The 19,442-nt window shown below is 36.7% G+C and overlaps 1 long non-coding RNA gene across 1 annotated transcript in view; it reads left to right on the forward strand.

The window, feature by feature from the left end:
- Positions 1-19,442, forward strand: part of LOC146785713 (uncharacterized) — a 158,585-nt gene that overhangs the window by 35,670 nt on the left and 103,473 nt on the right. The window contains exons 45-82 of the long non-coding RNA XR_014970781.1: positions 359-477; positions 866-989; positions 1,378-1,501; positions 1,890-2,014; positions 2,404-2,522; positions 2,911-3,031; positions 3,421-3,539; positions 3,928-4,048; positions 4,437-4,555; positions 4,944-5,067; positions 5,457-5,575; positions 5,964-6,087; positions 6,477-6,595; positions 6,984-7,106; positions 7,495-7,618; positions 8,007-8,130; positions 8,519-8,637; positions 9,026-9,149; positions 9,538-9,661; positions 10,050-10,168; positions 10,557-10,680; positions 11,069-11,192; positions 11,582-11,700; positions 12,089-12,212; positions 12,602-12,720; positions 13,109-13,231; positions 13,620-13,743; positions 14,132-14,255; positions 14,643-14,765; positions 15,154-15,277; positions 15,666-15,789; positions 16,178-16,301; positions 16,690-16,812; positions 17,201-17,324; positions 17,714-17,832; positions 18,221-18,344; positions 18,733-18,856; positions 19,245-19,368. This is a non-coding gene — a long non-coding RNA (uncharacterized LOC146785713). The remainder of the gene's footprint in view (positions 1-358; positions 478-865; positions 990-1,377; positions 1,502-1,889; positions 2,015-2,403; positions 2,523-2,910; positions 3,032-3,420; positions 3,540-3,927; positions 4,049-4,436; positions 4,556-4,943; positions 5,068-5,456; positions 5,576-5,963; positions 6,088-6,476; positions 6,596-6,983; positions 7,107-7,494; positions 7,619-8,006; positions 8,131-8,518; positions 8,638-9,025; positions 9,150-9,537; positions 9,662-10,049; positions 10,169-10,556; positions 10,681-11,068; positions 11,193-11,581; positions 11,701-12,088; positions 12,213-12,601; positions 12,721-13,108; positions 13,232-13,619; positions 13,744-14,131; positions 14,256-14,642; positions 14,766-15,153; positions 15,278-15,665; positions 15,790-16,177; positions 16,302-16,689; positions 16,813-17,200; positions 17,325-17,713; positions 17,833-18,220; positions 18,345-18,732; positions 18,857-19,244; positions 19,369-19,442) is intronic.

Raw genomic sequence — 19,442 nt, forward strand, 5'->3', positions numbered from 1 at the left:
CATTAAAAAGACGCTCACAGCATCAGCATGTCCTCACTACCTTATAGTGGGAGACTGTGCCTGAACATAATTTCTGTCAAGATGAAAGTAATATGGATCACATTGTGTTGGTCATGATAGTTCATAAAAGCCTGGCTGCCTCCAACGCTACTAAAGCCTGCTTTATATCCTGGAACTAGCAATGTTCTAGAGAAGTATGTGAGGTTAAAAACTAAAATTGAGATTTGATTTTCTAATGAGCTGTTGATTTTCACAATAAAAGGCTCCATAGTATTGATCTGTTTACGCTTTCTAAAAATCAAGATTTTTTTGTATTGCTTATAGAAAATGTGCTAACAGTGGACTTTTCCATCTGCAGATTATACTGAATGACCAGAGGTGGCAGTGTTTCACAACCTAGTTTCTCTGAATTGCCGAGACTGAAGAAAAAAAAAAGGAAGTCTTCCGGCATACGGCATCATTTTACCAATATGCAAGGCAAGTTTAACTCACAATAATTCCTTTATGCATTAAAAAGACGCTCACAGCATCAGTATGTCCTCACTACCTTATAGTTGGAGACTGTGCCTGAACATAATTTCTGTCAAGATGAGAGTAATATGGATCACATTGTGTTGGTCATGATAGTTCATAAAAGCCTGGCTGCCTCCAACGCTACTAAAGCCTGCTTTATATCCTGGAGCTAGCAATGTTGCAGAGAAGTATGTGAGGTTAAAAACTAAAATTGAGATTTGATTTTCTAATGAGCTGTTGATTTTCACAATAAAAGACTCCATAGTATTGATCTGTTTACCCTTTCTAAAAATCAAGATTTTTTTGTATTGCTTATAGAAAATGTGCTAACAGTGGACTTTTCCATCTACAGATTATACTGAATGACCAGAGGTGGCAGTGTTTCACAACCGAGTTTCTCTGAATTGCCGAGACTGAAGAACAAAAAAAAAAAAGGAAGTCTTCCGGCATACGGCATCATTTTACCAATATACAAGGCAAGTTTAACTCACAATAATTCCTTTATGCATTAAAAAGACGCTCACAGCATCAGCATGTCCTCACTACCTTATAGTGGGAGACTGTGCCTGAACATAATTTCTGTCAAGATGAGAGTAATATGGATCACATTGTGTTGGTCATGATAGTTCATAAAAGCCTGGCTGCCTCCAACGCTACTAAACCCTGCTTTATATCCTGGAACTAGCAATGTTGCAGAGAAGTATGTGAGGTTAAAAACTAAAATTGAGATTTGATTTTCTAAAGAGCTTTTGATTTTCACAATAAAAGACTCCATAGTATTGATCTGTTTACCCTTTCTAAAAATCAAGATTTTTTTGTATTGCTTATAGAAAATGTGCTAACAGTGGACTTTTCCATCTACAGATTATACTGAATGACCAGAGGTGGCAGTGTTTCACAACCGAGTTTCTCTGAATTGCCGAGACTGAAGAACAAAAAAAAAAAAGGAAGTCTTCCGGCATACGGCATCATTTTACCAATATACAAGGCAAGTTTAACTCACAATAATTCCTTTATGCATTAAAAAGACGCTCACAGCATCAGCATGTCCTCACTACCTTACAGTGGGAGACTGTGCCTGAACATAATTTCTGTCAAGATGAAAGTAATATGGATCACATTGTGTTGGTCATGATAGTTCATAAAAGCCTGGCTGCCTCCAACGCTACTAAAGCCTGCTTTATATCCTGGAGCTAGCAATGTTGCAGAGAAGTATGTGAGGTTAAAAACTAAAATTGAGATTTGATTTTCTAATGAGCTGTTGATTTTCACAATAAAAGGCTCCATAGTATTGATCTGTTTACGCTTTCTAAAAATCAAGATTTTTTTGTATTGCTTATAGAAAATGTGCTAACAGTGGACTTTTCCATCTGCAGATTATACTGAATGACCAGAGGTGGCAGTGTTTCACAACCGAGTTTCTCTGAATTGCCGAGATTGAAGAACAAAAAAACAAAAAGGAAGTCTTCCGGCATACGGCATCATTTTACCAATATGCAAGGCAAGTAAAACTCACAATAATTCCTTTATGCATTAAAAAGACGCTCACAGCATCAGCATGTCCTCACTACCTTATAGTGGGAGACTGTGCCTGAACATAATTTCTGTCAAGATGAAAGTAATATGGATCACATTGTGTTGGTCATGATAGTTCATAAAAGCCTGGCTGCCTCCAACGCTACTAAAGCCTGCTTTATATCCTGGAGCTAGCAATGTTGCAGAGAAGTATGTGAGGTTAAAAACTAAAATTGAGATTTGATTTTCTAATGAGCTGTTGATTTTCACAATAAAAGACTCCATAGTATTGATCTGTTTACCCTTTCTAAAAATCAAGATTTTTTTTGTATTGCTTATAGAAAATGTGCTAACAGTGGACTTTTCCATCTACAGATTATACTGAATGACCAGAGGTGGCAGTGTTTCACAACCGAGTTTCTCTGAATTGCCGAGACTGAAGAAAAAAAAAAGGAAGTCTTCCGGCATACGGCATCATTTTACCAATATGCAAGGCAAGTTTAACTCACAATAATTCCTTTATGCATTAAAAAGACGCTCACAGCATCAGCATGTCCTCACTACCTTATAGTGGGAGACTGTGCCTGAACATAATTTCTGTCAAGATGAGAGTAATATGGATCACATTGTGTTGGTCATGATAGTTCATAAAAGCCTGGCTGCCTCCAACGCTACTAAAGCCTGCTTTATATCCTGGAACTAGCAATGTTGCAGAGAAGTATGTGAGGTTAAAAACTAAAATTGAGATTTGATTTTCTAATGAGCTTTTGATTTTCACAATAAAAGACTCCATAGTATTGATCTGTTTACCCTTTCTAAAAATCAAGATTTTTTTGTATTGCTTATAGAAAATGTGCTAACAGTGGACTTTTCCATCTACAGATTATACTGAATGACCAGAGGTGGCAGTGTTTCACAACCGAGTTTCTCTGAATTGCCGAGACTGAAGAAACAAAAAAAAGGAAGTCTTCCGGCATACGGCATCATTTTACCAATATGCAAGGCAAGTAAAACTCACAATAATTCCTTTATGCATTAAAAAGACGCTCACAGCATCAGCATGTCCTCTCTACCTTATAGTGGGAGACTGTGCCTGAACATAATTTCTGTCAAGATGAAAGTAATATGGATCACATTGTGTTGGTCATGATAGTTCATAAAAGTCTGGCTGCCTCCAACGCTACTAAAGCCTGCTTTATATCCTGGAACTAGCAATGTTGCAGAGAAGTATGTGAGGTTAAAAACTAAAATTGAGATTTGATTTTCTAATGAGCTGTTGATTTTCACAATAAAAGACTCCATAGTATTGATCTGTTTACCCTTTCTAAAAATCAAGATTTTTTTTGTATTGCTTATAGAAAATGTGCTAACAGTGGACTTTTCCATCTACAGATTATACTGAATGACCAGAGGTGGCAGTGTTTCACAACCGAGTTTCTCTGAATTGCCGAGACTGAAGAAAAAAAAAAGGAAGTCTTCCGGCATACGGCATCATTTTACCAATATGCAAGGCAAGTTTAACTCACAATAATTCCTTTATGCATTAAAAAGACGCTCACAGCATCAGCATGTCCTCACTACCTTATAGTGGGAGACTGTGCCTGAACATAATTTCTGTCAAGATGAGAGTAATATGGATCACATTGTGTTGGTCATGATAGTTCATAAAAGCCTGGCTGCCTCCAACGCTACTAAAGCCTGCTTTATATCCTGGAACTAGCAATGTTGCAGAGAAGTATGTGAGGTTAAAAACTAAAATTGAGATTTGATTTTCTAATGAGCTTTTGATTTTCACAATAAAAGACTCCATAGTATTGATCTGTTTACCCTTTCTAAAAATCAAGATTTTTTTGTATTGCTTATAGAAAATGTGCTAACAGTGGACTTTTCCATCTACAGATTATACTGAATGACCAGAGGTGGCAGTGTTTCACAACCGAGTTTCTCTGAATTGCCGAGACTGAAGAAACAAAAAAAAGGAAGTCTTCCGGCATACGGCATCATTTTACCAATATGCAAGGCAAGTAAAACTCACAATAATTCCTTTATGCATTAAAAAGACGCTCACAGCATCAGCATGTCCTCTCTACCTTATAGTGGGAGACTGTGCCTGAACATAATTTCTGTCAAGATGAAAGTAATATGGATCACATTGTGTTGGTCATGATAGTTCATAAAAGTCTGGCTGCCTCCAACGCTACTAAAGCCTGCTTTATATCCTGGAACTAGCAATGTTGCAGAGAAGTATGTGAGGTTAAAAACTAAAATTGAGATTTGATTTTCTAAAGAGATTTTGATTTTCACAATAAAAGACTCCATAGTATTGATCTGTTTACCCTTTCTAAAAATCACGATTTTTTTGTATTGCTTATAGAAAATGTGCTAACAGTGGACTTTTCCATCTGCAGATTATACTGAATGACCAGAGGTGGCAGTGTTTCACAACCTAGTTTCTCTGAATTGCCGAGACTGAAGAAAAAAAAAAGGAAGTCTTCCGGCATACGGGATCATTTTACCAATTTATAAGGCAAGTAAAACTCACAATAATTCCTTTATGCATTAAAAAGACGCTCACAGCATCAGCATGTCCTCACTACCTTACAGTGGGAGACTGTGCCTGAACATAATTTCTATCAAGATGAAAGTAATATGGATCACATTGTGTTGGTCATTATAGTTCATAAAAGCCTGGCTGCCTCCAACGCTACTAAAGCCTGCTTTATATCCTGGAGCTAGCAATGTTGCAGAGAAGTATGTGAGGTTTAAAACTAAAATTGACATTTGATTTTCTAATGAGCTGTTGATTTTCACAATAAAAGACTCCATAGTATTGATCTGTTTACCCTTTCTAAAAATCAAGATTTTTTTGTATTGCTTATAGAAAATGTGCTAACAGTGGACTTTTCCATCTACAGATTATACTGAATGACCAGAGGTGGCAGTGTTTCACAACCGAGTTTCTCTGAATTGCCGAGACTGAAGAACAAAAAAAAAAAAGGAAGTCTTCCGGCATACGGCATCATTTTACCAATATACAAGGCAAGTTTAACTCACAATAATTCCTTTATGCATTAAAAAGACGCTCACAGCATCAGCATGTCCTCACTACCTTATAGTGGGAGACTGTGCCTGAACATATTTTCTGTCAAGATGAGAGTAATATGGATCACATTGTGTTGGTCATGATAGTTCATAAAAGCCTGGCTGCCTCCAACGCTACTAAACCCTGCTTTATATCCTGGAACTAGCAATGTTGCAGAGAAGTATGTGAGGTTAAAAACTAAAATTGAGATTTGATTTTCTAAAGAGCTTTCTGATTTTCACAATAAAAGACTCCATAGTATTGATCTGTTTACCCTTTCTAAAAATCAAGATTTTTTTGTATTGCTTATAGAAAATGTGCTAACAGTGGACTTTTCCATCTGCAGATTATACTGAATGACCAGAGGTGGCAGTGTTTCACAACCTAGTTTCTCTGAATTGCCGAGACTGAAGAAAAAAAAAAGGAAGTCTTCCGGCATACGGGATCATTTTACCAATTTATAAGGCAAGTAAAACTCACAATAATTCCTTTATGCATTAAAAAGACGCTCACAGCATCAGCATGTCCTCACTACCTTACAGTGGGAGACTGTGCCTGAACATAATTTCTATCAAGATGAAAGTAATATGGATCACATTGTGTTGGTCATTATAGTTCATAAAAGCCTGGCTGCCTCCAACGCTACTAAAGCCTGCTTTATATCCTGGAGCTAGCAATGTTGCAGAGAAGTATGTGAGGTTAAAAACTAAAATTGAGATTTGATTTTCTAATGAGCTTTTGATTTTCACAATAAAAGACTCCATAGTATTGATCTGTTTACCCTTTCTAAAAATCAAGATTTTTTTGTATTGCTTATAGAAAATGTGCTAACAGTGGACTTTTCCATCTACAGATTATACTGAATGACCAGAGGTGGCAGTGTTTCACAACCGAGTTTCTCTGAATTGCCGAGACTGAAGAACAAAAAAAAAAAAGGAAGTCTTCCGGCATACGGCATCATTTTACCAATATACAAGGCAAGTTTAACTCACAATAATTCCTTTATGCATTAAAAAGACGCTCACAGCATCAGCATGTCCTCACTACCTTATAGTGGGAGACTGTGCCTGAACATATTTTCTGTCAAGATGAGAGTAATATGGATCACATTGTGTTGGTCATGATAGTTCATAAAAGCCTGGCTGCCTCCAACGCTACTAAACCCTGCTTTATATCCTGGAACTAGCAATGTTGCAGAGAAGTATGTGAGGTTAAAAACTAAAATTGAGATTTGATTTTCTAAAGAGCTTTCTGATTTTCACAATAAAAGACTCCATAGTATTGATCTGTTTACCCTTTCTAAAAATCAAGATTTTTTTGTATTGCTTATAGAAAATGTGCTAACAGTGGACTTTTCCATCTGCAGATTATACTGAATGACCAGAGGTGGCAGTGTTTCACAACCTAGTTTCTCTGAATTGCCGAGACTGAAGAAAAAAAAAAGGAAGTCTTCCGGCATACGGGATCATTTTACCAATTTATAAGGCAAGTAAAACTCACAATAATTCCTTTATGCATTAAAAAGACGCTCACAGCATCAGCATGTCCTCACTACCTTACAGTGGGAGACTGTGCCTGAACATAATTTCTATCAAGATGAAAGTAATATGGATCACATTGTGTTGGTCATTATAGTTCATAAAAGCCTGGCTGCCTCCAACGCTACTAAAGCCTGCTTTATATCCTGGAACTAGCAATGTTGCAGAGAAGTATGTGAGGTTAAAAACTAAAATTGACATTTGATTTTCTAATGAGCTGTTGATTTTCACAATAAAAGACTCCATAGTATTGATCTGTTTACCCTTTCTAAAAATCAAGATTTTTTTGTATTGCTTATAGAAAATGTGCTAACAGTGGACTTTTCCATCTACAGATTATACTGAATGACCGGAGGTGGCAGTGTTTCACAACCGAGTTTCTCTGAATTGCCGAGACTGAAGACAAAAAAAAAAAAGGAAGTCTTCCGGCATACGGCATCATTTTACCAATTTATAAGGCAAGTAAAACTCACAATAATTCCTTTATGCATTAAAAAGACGCTCACAGCATCAGCATGTCCTCACTACCTTACAGTGGGAGACTGTGCCTGAACATAATTTCTGTCAAGATGAAAGTAATATGGATCACATTGTGTTGGTCATGATAGTTCATAAAAGCCTGGCTGCCTCCAACGCTACTAAAGCCTGCTTTATATCCTGGAGCTAGCAATGTTGCAGAGAAGTATGTGAGGTTAAAAACTAAAATTGAGATTTGATTTTCTAATGAGCTGTTGATTTTCACAATAAAAGACTCCATAGTATTGATCTGTTTACCCTTTCTAAAAATCAAGATTTTTTTGTATTGCTTATAGAAAATGTGCTAACAGTGGACTTTTCCATCTACAGATTATACTGAATGACCAGAGGTGGCAGTGTTTCACAACCGAGTTTCTCTGAATTGCCGAGACTGAAGAACAAAAAAAAAAAAGGAAGTCTTCCGGCATACGGCATCATTTTACCAATATACAAGGCAAGTTTAACTCACAATAATTCCTTTATGCATTAAAAAGACGCTCACAGCATCAGCATGTCCTCACTACCTTATAGTGGGAGACTGTGCCTGAACATAATTTCTGTCAAGATGAGAGTAATATGGATCACATTGTGTTGGTCATGATAGTTCATAAAAGCCTGGCTGCCTCCAACGCTACTAAACCCTGCTTTATATCCTGGAACTAGCAATGTTGCAGAGAAGTATGTGAGGTTAAAAACTAAAATTGAGATTTGATTTTCTAATGAGCTTTTGATTTTCACAATAAAAGACTCCATAGTATTGATCTGTTTACCCTTTCTAAAAATCAAGATTTTTTTGTATTGCTTATAGAAAATGTGCTAACAGTGGACTTTTCCATCTACAGATTATACTGAATGACCAGAGGTGGCAGTGTTTCACAACCGAGTTTCTCTGAATTGCCGAGACTGAAGAACAAAAAAAAAAAAGGAAGTCTTCCGGCATACGGCATCATTTTACCAATATACAAGGCAAGTTTAACTCACAATAATTCCTTTATGCATTAAAAAGACGCTCACAGCATCAGCATGTCCTCACTACCTTATAGTGGGAGACTGTGCCTGAACATAATTTCTGTCAAGATGAAAGTAATATGGATCACATTGTGTTGGTCATGATAGTTCATAAAAGCCTGGCTGCCTCCAACGCTACTAAAGCCTGCTTTATATCCTGGAACTAGCAATGTTCTAGAGAAGTATGTGAGGTTAAAAACTAAAATTGAGATTTGATTTTCTAATGAGCTGTTGATTTTCACAATAAAAGACTCCATAGTATTGATCTGTTTACCCTTTCTAAAAATCAAGATTTTTTTGTATTGCTTATAGAAAATGTGCTAACAGTGGACTTTTCCATCTACAGATTATACTGAATGACCAGAGGTGGCAGTGTTTCACAACCGAGTTTCTCTGAATTGCCGAGACTGAAGAAAAAAAAAAGGAAGTCTTCCGGCATACGGCATCATTTTACCAATATGCAAGGCAAGTTTAACTCACAATAATTCCTTTATGCATTAAAAAGACGCTCACAGCATCAGTATGTCCTCACTACCTTATAGTTGGAGACTGTGCCTGAACATAATTTCTGTCAAGATGAGAGTAATATGGATCACATTGTGTTGGTCATGATAGTTCATAAAAGCCTGGCTGCCTCCAACGCTACTAAAGCCTGCTTTATATCCTGGAGCTAGCAATGTTGCAGAGAAGTATGTGAGGTTAAAAACTAAAATTGAGATTTGATTTTCTAATGAGCTGTTGATTTTCACAATAAAAGACTCCATAGTATTGATCTGTTTACCCTTTCTAAAAATCAAGATTTTTTTGTATTGCTTATAGAAAATGTGCTAACAGTGGACTTTTCCATCTACAGATTATACTGAATGACCAGAGGTGGCAGTGTTTCACAACCGAGTTTCTCTGAATTGCCGAGACTGAAGAACAAAAAAAAAAAAGGAAGTCTTCCGGCATACGGCATCATTTTACCAATATACAAGGCAAGTTTAACTCACAATAATTCCTTTATGCATTAAAAAGACGCTCACAGCATCAGCATGTCCTCACTACCTTACAGTGGGAGACTGTGCCTGAACATAATTTCTGTCAAGATGAAAGTAATATGGATCACATTGTGTTGGTCATGATAGTTCATAAAAGCCTGGCTGCCTCCAACGCTACTAAAGCCTGCTTTATATCCTGGAGCTAGCAATGTTGCAGAGAAGTATGTGAGGTTAAAAACTAAAATTGAGATTTGATTTTCTAATGAGCTGTTGATTTTCACAATAAAAGACTCCATAGTATTGATCTGTTTACCCTTTCTAAAAATCAAGATTTTTTTGTATTGCTTATAGAAAATGTGCTAACAGTGGACTTTTCCATCTACAGATTATACTGAATGACCAGAGGTGGCAGTGTTTCACAACCGAGTTTCTCTGAATTGCCGAGACTGAAGAACAAAAAAAAAAAAGGAAGTCTTCCGGCATACGGCATCATTTTACCAATATACAAGGCAAGTTTAACTCACAATAATTCCTTTATGCATTAAAAAGACGCTCACAGCATCAGCATGTCCTCACTACCTTATAGTGGGAGACTGTGCCTGAACATAATTTCTGTCAAGATGAAAGTAATATGGATCACATTGTGTTGGTCATGATAGTTCATAAAAGCCTGGCTGCCTCCAACGCTACTAAAGCCTGCTTTATATCCTGGAACTAGCAATGTTCTAGAGAAGTATGTGAGGTTAAAAACTAAAATTGAGATTTGATTTTCTAATGAGCTGTTGATTTTCACAATAAAAGGCTCCATAGTATTGATCTGTTTACGCTTTCTAAAAATCAAGATTTTTTTGTATTGCTTATAGAAAATGTGCTAACAGTGGACTTTTCCATCTGCAGATTATACTGAATGACCAGAGGTGGCAGTGTTTCACAACCTAGTTTCTCTGAATTGCCGAGACTGAAGAAAAAAAAAAGGAAGTCTTCCGGCATACGGCATCATTTTACCAATATGCAAGGCAAGTTTAACTCACAATAATTCCTTTATGCATTAAAAAGACGCTCACAGCATCAGTATGTCCTCACTACCTTATAGTTGGAGACTGTGCCTGAACATAATTTCTGTCAAGATGAGAGTAATATGGATCACATTGTGTTGGTCATGATAGTTCATAAAAGCCTGGCTGCCTCCAACGCTACTAAAGCCTGCTTTATATCCTGGAGCTAGCAATGTTGCAGAGAAGTATGTGAGGTTAAAAACTAAAATTGAGATTTGATTTTCTAATGAGCTGTTGATTTTCACAATAAAAGACTCCATAGTATTGATCTGTTTACCCTTTCTAAAAATCAAGATTTTTTTGTATTGCTTATAGAAAATGTGCTAACAGTGGACTTTTCCATCTACAGATTATACTGAATGACCAGAGGTGGCAGTGTTTCACAACCGAGTTTCTCTGAATTGCCGAGACTGAAGAACAAAAAAAAAAAAGGAAGTCTTCCGGCATACGGCATCATTTTACCAATATACAAGGCAAGTTTAACTCACAATAATTCCTTTATGCATTAAAAAGACGCTCACAGCATCAGCATGTCCTCACTACCTTACAGTGGGAGACTGTGCCTGAACATAATTTCTGTCAAGATGAAAGTAATATGGATCACATTGTGTTGGTCATGATAGTTCATAAAAGCCTGGCTGCCTCCAACGCTACTAAAGCCTGCTTTATATCCTGGAGCTAGCAATGTTGCAGAGAAGTATGTGAGGTTAAAAACTAAAATTGAGATTTGATTTTCTAATGAGCTGTTGATTTTCACAATAAAAGACTCCATAGTATTGATCTGTTTACCCTTTCTAAAAATCAAGATTTTTTTGTATTGCTTATAGAAAATGTGCTAACAGTGGACTTTTCCATCTACAGATTATACTGAATGACCAGAGGTGGCAGTGTTTCACAACCGAGTTTCTCTGAATTGCCGAGACTGAAGAACAAAAAAAAAAAAGGAAGTCTTCCGGCATACGGCATCATTTTACCAATATACAAGGCAAGTTTAACTCACAATAATTCCTTTATGCATTAAAAAGACGCTCACAGCATCAGCATGTCCTCACTACCTTATAGTGGGAGACTGTGCCTGAACATATTTTCTGTCAAGATGAGAGTAATATGGATCACATTGTGTTGGTCATGATAGTTCATAAAAGCCTGGCTGCCTCCAACGCTACTAAACCCTGCTTTATATCCTGGAACTAGCAATGTTGCAGAGAAGTATGTGAGGTTAAAAACTAAAATTGAGATTTGATTTTCTAAAGAGCTTTCTGATTTTCACAATAAAAGACTCCATAGTATTGATCTGTTTACCCTTTCTAAAAATCAAGATTTTTTTGTATTGCTTATAGAAAATGTGCTAACAGTGGACTTTTCCATCTGCAGATTATACTGAATGACCAGAGGTGGCAGTGTTTCACAACCTAGTTTCTCTGAATTGCCGAGACTGAAGAAAAAAAAAAGGAAGTCTTCCGGCATACGGGATCATTTTACCAATTTATAAGGCAAGTAAAACTCACAATAATTCCTTTATGCATTAAAAAGACGCTCACAGCATCAGCATGTCCTCACTACCTTACAGTGGGAGACTGTGCCTGAACATAATTTCTATCAAGATGAAAGTAATATGGATCACATTGTGTTGGTCATTATAGTTCATAAAAGCCTGGCTGCCTCCAACGCTACTAAAGCCTGCTTTATATCCTGGAGCTAGCAATGTTGCAGAGAAGTATGTGAGGTTAAAAACTAAAATTGAGATTTGATTTTCTAATGAGCTTTTGATTTTCACAATAAAAGACTCCATAGTATTGATCTGTTTACCCTTTCTAAAAATCAAGATTTTTTTGTATTGCTTATAGAAAATGTGCTAACAGTGGACTTTTCCATCTACAGATTATACTGAATGACCAGAGGTGGCAGTGTTTCACAACCGAGTTTCTCTGAATTGCCGAGACTGAAGAACAAAAAAAAAAAAGGAAGTCTTCCGGCATACGGCATCATTTTACCAATATACAAGGCAAGTTTAACTCACAATAATTCCTTTATGCATTAAAAAGACGCTCACAGCATCAGCATGTCCTCACTACCTTATAGTGGGAGACTGTGCCTGAACATATTTTCTGTCAAGATGAGAGTAATATGGATCACATTGTGTTGGTCATGATAGTTCATAAAAGCCTGGCTGCCTCCAACGCTACTAAACCCTGCTTTATATCCTGGAACTAGCAATGTTGCAGAGAAGTATGTGAGGTTAAAAACTAAAATTGAGATTTGATTTTCTAAAGAGCTTTCTGATTTTCACAATAAAAGACTCCATAGTATTGATCTGTTTACCCTTTCTAAAAATCAAGATTTTTTTGTATTGCTTATAGAAAATGTGCTAACAGTGGACTTTTCCATCTGCAGATTATACTGAATGACCAGAGGTGGCAGTGTTTCACAACCTAGTTTCTCTGAATTGCCGAGACTGAAGAAAAAAAAAAGGAAGTCTTCCGGCATACGGGATCATTTTACCAATTTATAAGGCAAGTAAAACTCACAATAATTCCTTTATGCATTAAAAAGACGCTCACAGCATCAGCATGTCCTCACTACCTTACAGTGGGAGACTGTGCCTGAACATAATTTCTATCAAGATGAAAGTAATATGGATCACATTGTGTTGGTCATTATAGTTCATAAAAGCCTGGCTGCCTCCAACGCTACTAAAGCCTGCTTTATATCCTGGAACTAGCAATGTTGCAGAGAAGTATGTGAGGTTAAAAACTAAAATTGACATTTGATTTTCTAATGAGCTGTTGATTTTCACAATAAAAGACTCCATAGTATTGATCTGTTTACCCTTTCTAAAAATCAAGATTTTTTTGTATTGCTTATAGAAAATGTGCTAACAGTGGACTTTTCCATCTACAGATTATACTGAATGACCGGAGGTGGCAGTGTTTCACAACCGAGTTTCTCTGAATTGCCGAGACTGAAGACAAAAAAAAAAAAGGAAGTCTTCCGGCATACGGCATCATTTTACCAATTTATAAGGCAAGTAAAACTCACAATAATTCCTTTATGCATTAAAAAGACGCTCACAGCATCAGCATGTCCTCACTACCTTACAGTGGGAGACTGTGCCTGAACATAATTTCTGTCAAGATGAAAGTAATATGGATCACATTGTGTTGGTCATGATAGTTCATAAAAGCCTGGCTGCCTCCAACGCTACTAAAGCCTGCTTTATATCCTGGAGCTAGCAATGTTGCAGAGAAGTATGTGAGGTTAAAAACTAAAATTGAGATTTGATTTTCTAATGAGCTGTTGATTTTCACAATAAAAGACTCCATAGTATTGATCTGTTTACCCTTTCTAAAAATCAAGATTTTTTTGTATTGCTTATAGAAAATGTGCTAACAGTGGACTTTTCCATCTACAGATTATACTGAATGACCAGAGGTGGCAGTGTTTCACAACCGAGTTTCTCTGAATTGCCGAGACTGAAGAACAAAAAAAAAAAAGGAAGTCTTCCGGCATACGGCATCATTTTACCAATATACAAGGCAAGTTTAACTCACAATAATTCCTTTATGCATTAAAAAGACGCTCACAGCATCAGCATGTCCTCACTACCTTATAGTGGGAGACTGTGCCTGAACATAATTTCTGTCAAGATGAGAGTAATATGGATCACATTGTGTTGGTCATGATAGTTCATAAAAGCCTGGCTGCCTCCAACGCTACTAAACCCTGCTTTATATCCTGGAACTAGCAATGTTGCAGAGAAGTATGTGAGGTTAAAAACTAAAATTGAGATTTGATTTTCTAATGAGCTTTTGATTTTCACAATAAAAGACTCCATAGTATTGATCTGTTTACCCTTTCTAAAAATCAAGATTTTTTTGTATTGCTTATAGAAAATGTGCTAACAGTGGACTTTTCCATCTACAGATTATACTGAATGACCAGAGGTGGCAGTGTTTCACAACCGAGTTTCTCTGAATTGCCGAGACTGAAGAACAAAAAAAAAAAAGGAAGTCTTCCGGCATACGGCATCATTTTACCAATATACAAGGCAAGTTTAACTCACAATAATTCCTTTATGCATTAAAAAGACGCTCACAGCATCAGCATGTCCTCACTACCTTATAGTGGGAGACTGTGCCTGAACATAATTTCTGTCAAGATGAAAGTAATATGGATCACATTGTGTTGGTCATGATAGTTCATAAAAGCCTGGCTGCCTCCAACGCTACTAAAGCCTGCTTTATATCCTGGAACTAGCAATGTTCTAGAGAAGTATGTGAGGTTAAAAACTAAAATTGAGATTTGATTTTCTAAAGAGCTTTTGATTTTCACAATAAAAGACTCCATAGTATTGATCTGTTTACCCTTTCTAAAAATCACAATTTTTTGTATTGCTTATAGAAAATGTGCTAACAGTGGACTTTTCCATCTACAGATTATACTGAATGACCGGAGGTGGCAGTGTTTCACAACCGAGTTTCTCTGAATTGCCGAGACTGAAGACAAAAAAAAAAAAGGAAGTCTTCCGGCATACGGCATCTTTTTACCAATTTATAAGGCAAGTAAAACTCACAATAATTCCTTTATGCATTAAAAAGACGCTCACAGCATCAGCATGTCCTCACTACCTTACAGTGGGAGACTGTGCCTGAACATAATTTCTGTCAAGATGAAAGTAATATGGATCACATTGTGTTGGTCATGATAGTTCATAAAAGCCTGGCTGCCTCCAACGCTACTAAAGCCTGCTTTATATCCTGGAGCTAGCAATGTTGCAGAGAAGTATGTGAGGTTAAAAACTAAAATTGAGATTTGATTTTCTAATGAGCTTTTGATTTTCACAATAAAAGACTCCATAGTATTGATCTGTTTACCCTTTCTAAAAATCAAGATTTTTTTGTATTGCTTATAGAAAATGTGCTAACAGTGGACTTTTCCATCTACAGATTATACTGAATGACCAGAGGTGGCAGTGTTTCACAACCGAGTTTCTCTGAATTGCCGAGACTGAAGAACAAAAAAAAAAAAGGAAGTCTTCCGGCATACGGCATCATTTTACCAATATACAAGGCAAGTTTAACTCACAATAATTCCTTTATGCATTAAAAAGACGCTCACAGCATCAGCATGTCCTCACTACCTTACAGTGGGAGACTGTGCCTGAACATAATTTCTGTCAAGATGAAAGTAATATGGATCACATTGTGTTGGTCATGATAGTTCATAAAAGCCTGGCTGCCTCCAACGCTACTAAAGCCTGCTTTATATCCTGGAGCTAGCAATGTTGCAGAGAAGTATGTGAGGTTAAAAACTAAAATTGAGATTTGATTTTCTAATGAGCTTTTGATTTTCACAATAAAAGACTCCATAGTATTGATCTGTTTACCCTTTCTAAAAATCAAGATTTTTTTGTATTGCTTATAGAAAATGTGCTAACAGTGGACTTTTCCATCTACAGATTGTACTGAATGACCAGAGGTGGCAGTGTTTCACAACCGAGTTTCTCTGAATTGCCGAGACTGAAGAACAAAAAAAAAAAAGGAAGTCTTCCGGCATACGGCATCATTTTACCAATATACAAGGCAAGTTTAACTCACAATAATTCCTTTATGCATTAAAAAGACGCTCACAGCATCAGCATGTCCTCACTACCTTATAGTGGGAGACTGTGCCTGAACATAATTTCTGTCAAGATGAGAGTAATATGGATCACATTGTGTTGGTCATGATAGTTCATAAAAGCCTGGCTGCCTCCAACGCTACTAAACCCTGCTTTATATCCTGGAACTAGCAATGTTGCAGAGAAGTATGTGAGGTTAAAAACTAAAATTGAGATTTGATTTTCTAATGAGCTTTTGATTTTCACAATAAAAGACTCCATAGTATTGATCTGTTTACCCTTTCTAAAAATCAAGATTTTTTTGTATTGCTTATAGAAAATGTGCTAACAGTGGACTTTTCCATCTACAGATTATACTGAATGACCAGAGGTGGCAGTGTTTCACAACCGAGTTTCTCTGAATTGCCGAGACTGAAGAACAAAAAAAAAAAAGGAAGTCTTCCGGCATACGGCATCATTTTACCAATATACAAGGCAAGTTTAACTCACAATAATTCCTTTATGCATTAAAAAGACGCTCACAGCATCAGCATGTCCTCACTACCTTATAGTGGGAGACTGTGCCTGAACATAATTTCTGTCAAGATGAAAGTAATATGGATCACATTGTGTTGGTCATGATAGTTCATAAAAGCCTGGCTGCCTCCAACGCTACTAAACCCTGCTTTATATCCTGGAACTAGCAATGTTGCAGAGAAGTATGTGAGGTTAAAAACTAAAATTGAGATTTGATTTTCTAAAGAGCTTTTGATTTTCACAATAAAAGACTCCATAGTATTGATCTGTTTACCCTTTCTAAAAATCACGATTTTTTTGTATTGCTTATAGAAAATGTGCTAACAGTGGACTTTTCCATCTACAGATTATACTGAATGACCGGAGGTGGCAGTGTTTCACAACCGAGTTTCTCTGAATTGCCGAGACTGAAGACAAAAAAAAAAAAGGAAGTCTTCCGGCATACGGCATCTTTTTACCAATTTATAAGGCAAGTAAAACTCACAATAATTCCTTTATGCATTAAAAAGACGCTCACAGCATCAGCATGTCCTCACTACCTTACAGTGGGAGACTGTGCCTGAACATAATTTCTGTCAAGATGAAAGTAATATGGATCACATTGTGTTGGTCATGATAGTTCATAAAAGCCTGGCTGCCTCCAACGCTACTAAAGCCTGCTTTATATCCTGGAGCTAGCAATGTTGCAGAGAAGTATGTGAGGTTAAAAACTAAAATTGAGATTTGATTTTCTAATGAGCTTTTGATTTTCACAATAAAAGACTCCATAGTATTGATCTGTTTACCCTTTCTAAAAATCAAGATTTTTTTGTATTGCTTATAGAAAATGTGCTAACAGTGGACTTTTCCATCTACAGATTATACTGAATGACCAGAGGTGGCAGTGTTTCACAACCGAGTTTCTCTGAATTGCCGAGACTGAAGAACAAAAAAAAAAAAGGAAGTCTTCCGGCATACGGCATCATTTTACCAATATACAAGGCAAGTTTAACTCACAATAATTCCTTTATGCATTAAAAAGACGCTCACAGCATCAGCATGTCCTCACTACCTTATAGTGGGAGACTGTGCCTGAACATATTTTCTGTCAAGATGAGAGTAATATGGATCACATTGTGTTGGTCATGATAGTTCATAAAAGCCTGGCTGCCTCCAACGCTACTAAACCCTGCTTTATATCCTGGAACTAGCAATGTTGCAGAGAAGTATGTGAGGTTAAAAACTAAAATTGAGATTTGATTTTCTAAAGAGCTTTCTGATTTTCACAATAAAAGACTCCATAGTATTGATCTGTTTACCCTTTCTAAAAATCAAGATTTTTTTGTATTGCTTATAGAAAATGTGCTAACAGTGGACTTTTCCATCTGCAGATTATACTGAATGACCAGAGGTGGCAGTGTTTCACAACCTAGTTTCTCTGAATTGCCGAGACTGAAGAAAAAAAAAAGGAAGTCTTCCGGCATACGGGATCATTTTACCAATTTATAAGGCAAGTAAAACTCACAATAATTCCTTTATGCATTAAAAAGACGCTCACAGCATCAGCATGTCCTCACTACCTTACAGTGGGAGACTGTGCCTGAACATAATTTCTGTCAAGATGAAAGTAATATGGATCACATTGTGTTGGTCATGATAGTTCATAAAAGCCTGGCTGCCTCCAACGCTACTAAAGCCTGCTTTATATCCTGGAGCTAGCAATGTTGCAGAGAAGTATGTGAGGTTAAAAACTAAAATTGAGATTTGATTTTCTAATGAGCTTTTGATTTTCACAATAAAAGACTCCATAGTATTGATCTGTTTACCCTTTCTAAAAATCAAGATTTTTTTGTATTGCTTATAGAAAATGTGCTAACAGTGGACTTTTCCATCTACAGATTATACTGAATGACCAGAGGTGGCAGTGTTTCACAACCGAGTTTCTCTGAATTGCCGAGACTGAAGAACAAAAAAAAAAAAGGAAGTCTTCCGGCATACGGCATCATTTTACCAATATACAAGGCAAGTTTAACTCACAATAATTCCTTTATGCATTAAAAAGACGCTCACAGCATCAGCATGTCCTCACTACCTTATAGTGGGAGACTGTGCCTGAACATAATTTCTGTCAAGATGAGAGTAATATGGATCACATTGTGTTGGTCATGATAGTTCATAAAAGCCTGGCTGCCTCCAACGCTACTAAACCCTGCTTTATATCCTGGAACTAGCAATGTTGCAGAGAAGTATGTGAGGTTAAAAACTAAAATTGAGATTTGATTTTCTAATGAGCTTTTGATTTTCACAATAAAAGACTCCATAGTATTGATCTGTTTACCCTTTCTAAAAATCAAGATTTTTTTGTATTGCTTATAGAAAATGTGGTAACAGTGGTCTTTTCCATCTACAGATTATACTGAATGACCAGAGGTGGCAGTGTTTCACAACCGAGTTTCTCTGAATTGCCGAGACTGAAGAACAAAAAAAAAAAAGGAAGTCTTCCGGCATACGGCATCATTTTACCAATATACAAGGCAAGTTTAACTCACAATAATTCCTTTATGCATTAAAAAGACGCTCACAGCATCAGCATGTCCTCACTACCTTATAGTGGGAGACTGTGCCTGAACATAATTTCTGTCAAGATGAAAGTAATATGGATCACATTGTGTTGGTCATGATAGTTCATAAAAGCCTGGCTGCCTCCAACGCTACTAAAGCCTGCTTTATATCCTGGAGCTAGCAATGTTGCAGAGAAGTATGTGAGGTTAAAAACTAAAATTGAGATTTGATTTTCTAATGAGCTTTTGATTTTCACAATAAAAGACTCCATAGTATTGATCTGTTTACCCTTTCTAAAAATCAAGATTTTTTTGTATTGCTTATAGAAAATGTGCTAACAGTGGACTTTTCCATCTACAGATTATACTGAATGACCAGAGGTGGCAGTGTTTCACAACCGAGTTTCTCTGAATTGCCGAGACTGAAGAACAAAAAAAAAAAAGGAAGTCTTCCGGCATACGGCATCATTTTACCAATATACAAGGCAAGTTTAACTCACAATAATTCCTTTATGCATTAAAAAGACGCTCACAGCATCAGCATGTCCTCACTACCTTA

The sequence above is a fragment of the Triturus cristatus genome, chromosome 11 (assembly GCF_964204655.1).
Source record: "Triturus cristatus chromosome 11, aTriCri1.1, whole genome shotgun sequence".
NCBI lineage: Eukaryota > Metazoa > Chordata > Amphibia > Caudata > Salamandridae > Triturus > Triturus cristatus.